We start from the raw sequence: 7015 nt of genomic DNA, 5'->3' as shown, positions 1-7015 counted from the left end.
CTCCAATTGCACCAATTTATATATTTTGCCTAACTAGTAGTTTTAATGCCATATAAAACAATTTGATTTGATAAGATATTAATGTACTTCGTGTCCCATTAATCACAAAAAATTTATATCTTTCATCTAATCAGTTTTAATGACATGTAAAGTACTTTTTTTTTAATCATAAAAAATTCTTCCAGGTTCTTTGGAAGTGTTGTATTAATCAAAAAAAGGTTATTTATCTTTCATATACAATACAAGGGTAAAGATTATCCTTCAAATAAAAAGGCATCGCTGACTACAAAAATACAAGTGCACTTGCCCGAGGTGCTTATCAGGCGGTTATTTACGTTTAACGATTCGGCTTATCGGTTGTCGGTTAATAAATATAGTAATCCACTAGCCGTTCAATAAGATATAGGACGGATTAGTATTAGATTAACAATTATTGAGTAGTTATCGGGCGATATATCAACTAAACCAAATAGATTATAAAAAGGAAGTAGAGAACTAGAGAATTTGTCAATTTGTCTGACTTCAAACTTCAAATGAAGCTGCTACTGTCTAGATGAGCAAATATGTTTGAGAAAATTAAGGAGATTTGCTGTGGATATCATAAATAGCTATCGACGGGATCCAGTTCAGATTTATATTCATCAAAAGCAAAATCACAACCTTAAAATTTGATAAACAGAAAATTCGTAATTGTTTTTCAAGGTTATAAATAATTGATCCACATATAAACAATGAACATGCGTAGCTTTTTTCTTAGTTTTACATATACTCTCAATACTGTGACACGGAAAAACGACATAATACATACTACGGTAAATGTAATTTATGTAAAAGAAATTAAGAAAACAAACATAAACATGGCAAAGAAAGATCACCGAAATTCTTGAGAAGTGAGAAGTAAATACATAGAGGCAAAAGTATAAACATAAAAATTCTTAACGGGTTAACGGTTTATCCGATAAGGAAATTGAGTAATCCACCCCCAAACCTTTAAGCTGTTACTTATAAAATTTCAATATGTTCACCAACCGCTACCCCGATACCAATAAGCTGTTTTTCGATTCGGTTAACAGTTACAGTTCGGCTTTGAACAACTTAGACTTGCCCATACAATATGTGACGACCTGACCGTCGTTTTGAACTCTAGAGCGTCGTTCGGGGGTTTGAGGCCATGAGCAGCTTCACTTAATGTATTATGACTTGTACACATGGCTGGAATTGAATTTCGGAAAAGTTCAGAGTTGATTTGGAAATAAATTCTCACATTGGATGCTTTAAGTTGGAAGAGTTGGCTAAGGTTAGAGTTTTGAGTAAACGACCTCAGAATCAGGATTTGAAGGATCCAACTGGTTCCTATGATGATTTCGGACTTGGGCGTATGTTCGGATCGGATTTTGGATGACCGGAGAGTGTTTTGACGCCAATTGTGGAAGTTAGCATTTTGGGAAGGATTTCATAAATTGGGTTGAAGTGTATTTCAATGCTATCGATGTCCGTTTGGGATTCTGAATCTGAGAATAGCTCCATATCGTGATTCTGGTATTAGAAGCGCGTCCGAAAGTGGATTTGGAGGTCCGTAGGTCATGTCGGGGTCATTTGGCGAAAGCTAGAAATTTGAAGGTTTTTTAGAAGTTTGATTGGGAGTGCACTTTTTGATATCAAGGTCATATTCCAATTCCGAAAGTTGGAGTAGGTCAATAATGTAGAATGAGACTTGTGTACAAAATTTGAGGTCAATCGGACGTGATTTGATAGGTTTCGGCATCGAATGTAGACGTTTAAAGTTCTAAAGTTCTTTAAGCTTGAATTGGGGGGCGATTCATGATTTTGATATTGTTTGATTTGATATGAGGCTCGAGCAGGTCCGTGTTATATTATGGGACTGGTTTGTGTGATTGGACGGGTCTCAGGGGCCTTGTGTATGTTTCAGAGGTGTTTGGGTTGTGTCGCGCTCTTATTTGATGTTTCGGCATCGTTTCTTTGGACATAAAGGATACTATATTGAGCAAACGACCTTTGATTTGTGATTGGATTGATCCATTAGATCCGTATCTTAATTACAGAGGCATAGCATAAGAATCGTCAAATTTCGATATCATATGAGAGAGTTATGCCCATTTCAGTATCGAACAAAATTGCTGGTTTTTAGTGCGAAGATTTGTTCTTCGCGAATGCGAGAGAGGTTCCGCAAACGCGAAAAAAGATTTCTGGGTTGACCGTCAACGCGAAAAATTTCTCTTCGCGAAGGCGAGAATTTTAGTATTTTGGGTATATCTTGAGTTCTAGAGCTCCGTTTGAGGTGATTTTCACGGAGTTGTTCTCGTCTCAACAAGCAGGTAAATATCTGACTTTTTTTTTTGATGTTTTTCCTGATTATTTGTGTTGGTTTATATTTTTATCCGTGTTTGGATTGTAAAAATTAGGATTTTGAGCCCCAAAATTGAAAAATGGTAAATCCTTGATTTGAGGATCGATTCATGGACGAAATTGGATGAATTTCTGGATATAGACCATATGAGTTATGGGTAATATTTATTTTCAATAATTTTCGGAATATGAGCATATGGGCCCAAGAATTGACTTTATTGACTTTTCGAATGGAGTTGAAAATTGTTATAAATTGAATTCTTATGAGTATTTGAGTATATATTTATGGGTTTGCATAATTATTGACTAGTTTTGAAGTGTTGGGCATCAGTTCGAGTTGTCGAAAGGGCTTGGGAGCCGATTATGAAATTTTGGAATGAGGTAAGTCTCCTTTCTAACCTTGTAAGAGGGAATTAACCTCATAGGTGAACTAAATTAATACATGCTTCTATTTGTGGGGGCTACGTACGCGCAAGGTGACGAGAGTCCGTGCGTAGTTACTATTATGCTTAAGTCCGGATAGTCTAGGACCCAAAAACATGCTATACTTGCGATATCTGTAACCTTATTGTCAATTTAAATTGCTTAAATCTTATCGAACTTGGTAAATGAATTTCTAAAAGGTTAAACTTCGTTTTCTTGACCGTTAAAGAGGATTGACATTTTCTTGGATAATTTCTTCTTGATGAATTCTTGATTAACTGTTTGATTGTGTTTTCTTGTTGTGGAACGGGCCGAACGCCTCGACAGATTTAAATAGATGCATCTATGATTTGCGTCATTCGATCCTCGGCACTACACAGTTTAAATATTATGTTAGATCGGGCCGTACGACCTCAGAATGATTTGCGTACGATTGAATTGATTGCTTGGGATTTATAATAAATGATGTTCCTCATTGACCTGAGGTAAATTGATGAATGATGAAAATAAATTTGGAAATATCCTATTAACAAAAGAATTATTTACTTGTTTCATATTATTGAGTTTACACTCGTTTTTATAAAATCCATAATTAATTACATTATCGGTATATTATTACTGGCCATAGTATGTGTCGGAGTCGACCTCTCGTCACTACTTCTTCGAGGTTGGACTGAATATTTACTGGATACGCGTTATTTTCGTACTCATACTACACTTAGTGTACATTTTATTGTACAGACACATGTATGCCTAGTGGCCTTGTGGGCACAATGGTGTGGTTGATACGGGGACTTAGGTGAGCTGTATCTTATGTTATGATCCGCAGCCAGCAGAGTTTCCTTCAGAGTATTTGCATTTTCTTTTCTGTCCAAATTTGTATTCTGGACAGTTATTGTATTTTATTTTATTTGCTAATAAATGCTTATGCACTTCTAACACCGGGTTCTAGAATGACTATGGGATATTCAGTATTGAAATTGAAAACCATTATTATTATTCAGTAAAGTTCATCTTTGAAGGAAATTTATGATTTCAAAATATTAAAATGATAATTTAATCAACTATTTAGTGTTGACTTGCCTAACAGTGATGTCCGGTGCCATCGCAGTCTTCAATGGGTCGTGACACAATGCAAGAATACTAGCTAACAAAAAAGTTCGCCTTGCCCATACTTGTAAAGTATTTTGATTTGATAAAATACTAAAGTACTTCGTGTTCCATTAACCACCAAATATTTATATCTTTCACCTAATGAATTTTAATGCGATGTAATTAAATGTTTTTAAATCAAAAGCTACCTTTAGGTTGGGGGGAGGGGGAGGGGGAGGGGGGAGGTTAGCTTAGTATGTACCCGTAAAAGTGCTTGGAGATTGAAGGGAGAGAGCCCTCATTACAGTATTAAGCACACAAAAAGGGGCTTCATTAATCAATACAAATTTATTTTGTGTTTTTTGTATTTGACAATTTATCAATATACTTCGTGTTTCATTTCAATACAGATTTATATTTTTGGCCTAATCAATTTAATGTCATATAAAGTAATTTGATTTGACAAAATACCAACATACGTCATGTCCCATTAATCAATAGAAATTCATAATTTTTGTCTACTTAGTTTTAATGTCATATAAAGTAATTTTATTTGACAAATATCAATATACTTCGTGTCCCATTAATTAAAAATTCATACTTTTTGCCAAACCAATTTTAATGCCACATAAAGTAATTTGATTTGGTAAAATACCAATGTACATCCTGTCCCATTAATCAATAAACATCCATATTTTTCACCTAGCTAATTTTAATGCCATTTAAAGTAATTTAATTTGGCAAAATACCAATACACGTTGTATCCCATTAATTAATAAAAAAATTTATACTCTTCGCCTACCTAGTTTTAATGCCATATAAATTAATTTCTTTCATACAAAGTTATTTGATTCAACGAATACCAATGTGTTTCGTGTCCCATTAATTAAAAATCCACATTTTTTGCCAAACCAATTTTACGGCCATGCAAAGTAATTTGATTTGACAAAATACCAATATACGCCATGTCCAATTAATCAATAAACATTTATATTTTTTGCTAACCAATTTGATTGCCTTGTAAAATAATTTGATTTGACAAAATACTAATGTACTTCGTGTCTCATTAATCACTAAAAATTCACATTTTTGGTAAGGATCCGGCGGTCGTTTTGCTTTTTAGAACCCCGTTCTCTCAATAAGAGTCCTCATATGTGCTTTTACTGTTTTATGACTTGTTTAGATGATTAGTTCGGGATTTGGAAGAGTTCCGGTTGAAATCGGAACACTTGGTTCCTTAAGTTGTCCTTAAAAGGCTAAGTTTGACTTCAGTCAACATTTTGAGTAAACAACCTCAGAATCGGGCTTTGATGGTTCCAATAGGTTCGTATGATAATTTCGAACTTGGGCGTATGCTCGGATAGGATTTTGGATGACCCGGGAGCATTTCGGCGCCTAATAGTGAAAGTTGATTCTTTGAAGGTTTTTGAAGTTCTTTAAATTTGGTTTGGAGTAGGTTTTAGTGATATCGAGGTCCAAATGGAATACGGAGATCGTGAATAGTTCTGTAATATCATTTAAGACTTGCACACAAAATTTGGTGTCATTCCGAGTTGATTTGATGGGAATATGACGCGCGGAAGTATTTTTAGAATTTTTTGAGTTCATGAATTAATCCATGTGTTTTGGCGCCCGATTCGTGAGTTTTGATGTTATTTCAGTGTTTTGATAGCTCAAGCGAGTTTGTATGATATTGTTAGATTTGTGTGGGTGTTTGGCGTGGAGCCCCGAGGGTCTAGTGAGTTTTGGACGTTCGGGAGGATTAGGAAAACCTCGCAAATGAGAGAATTTGTTCGCATTTGCGAACCTCGCATTTGCAAGGAAGGATTCGCAATTGCGAAGAAGCCTGAGCTGGACAGTGTTCACATTTGCAACACTTTGGTCGCATTTGCGACTTTGACACTGTTTGCATTTGCGACTCCTTAGTCGCATTTGCAACCTTGGCAGTGGGAGCCCAGGTTCGCATTTGTGACCTTCGCATTTGCGAACCAAGTGTCACAAATCCGACATCTGCGACCTGTACACAACTTATTAAATGCAGGACTTAGACTATTTTGCTCATTTCCTTTCATCTCTTGGGCCCTTTTTGGAGCTTTTGAAAGAGGATTTTCACCTAGCACTTTGAGGTAAGTAATTTCTACACAACATGAGTTAAATACATAGATTATGAGTAGATTAACATGTAAAAATTGATGAAATCAAGGGTCTCGATGAAAACCTAAGTTTTTGTTAAAAATGGGATTTAACCACAAAATTGGTTATAGATTTTAGTGAAAACCATATATTTGAGTTCATGAGGTTATGGGTAACAACTTTCTTCGAAATATTTTGGAATCCGGCCATGTGGGCCCGGGGGTGAATTTTAAGTATTCTTCAAATAGGCTAGGGAAATCACTTTGATAGTTAAAATATGAACTTTTGAACATAGATTGATTATTTTATATAATATTTGACTAGTTTCGAGTCATTTGGTTTGAGACGAGGGAAGTCTCTTTTCTAATCTTGTAAGAGGGAATTAACCCCATAGGCAGATTAATTAATATGTGCTCCTATTTGTGGAGGCTCTGTGCGTACGAGGTGATGAGAGTCCATACGTAGCTACTAATTATTCTATTGTCCGGATAGTATAAGACCCATATCATGCTATACTTGAAATTTTTGCACCACTACTAGTTAATTTAATTGCATAAGTCATATTGAAAATTGATAAATGAATTGTAAGGTTAAACTTCACTTACTTGAAGTTGTGAATAAAATACTTAATTTTTATTGAGAACATGTGTTTCTTTAAAGTATATTCTATTTGTGGAGCAGGCCGAACGCCTCGATAGCAGATAGATGCATCTATGGTTTGTGCCGTTCGACCCTCGGCAGTGTACAATTTAAATATTCTTATATTGGATCGGGCCGTATGACCTCGACACAATTTGCGCATGATAAATCTTTGGAACCAAATATGGTTGATATTGCTTCCTTGGCTTGAGATATAAATTGGTAAATAATAAAAAATAAAGATCGGGACTCAATATTTGTGAAAGGATTATTTACTATTTCCTGTCATTGAGTTTTCAGTATTATTCATGTAATCCATGCTTAATTATAGTTCTGTCATATTATTGTTAGTCCATAGTAA

The sequence above is a fragment of the Nicotiana sylvestris genome, chromosome 10, assembly GCF_000393655.2.
Source record: "Nicotiana sylvestris chromosome 10, ASM39365v2, whole genome shotgun sequence".
NCBI lineage: Eukaryota > Viridiplantae > Streptophyta > Magnoliopsida > Solanales > Solanaceae > Nicotiana > Nicotiana sylvestris.
The sequence above is the reverse complement of the archived record's forward strand: the minus strand, read 5'-3'. Positions refer to the sequence as shown.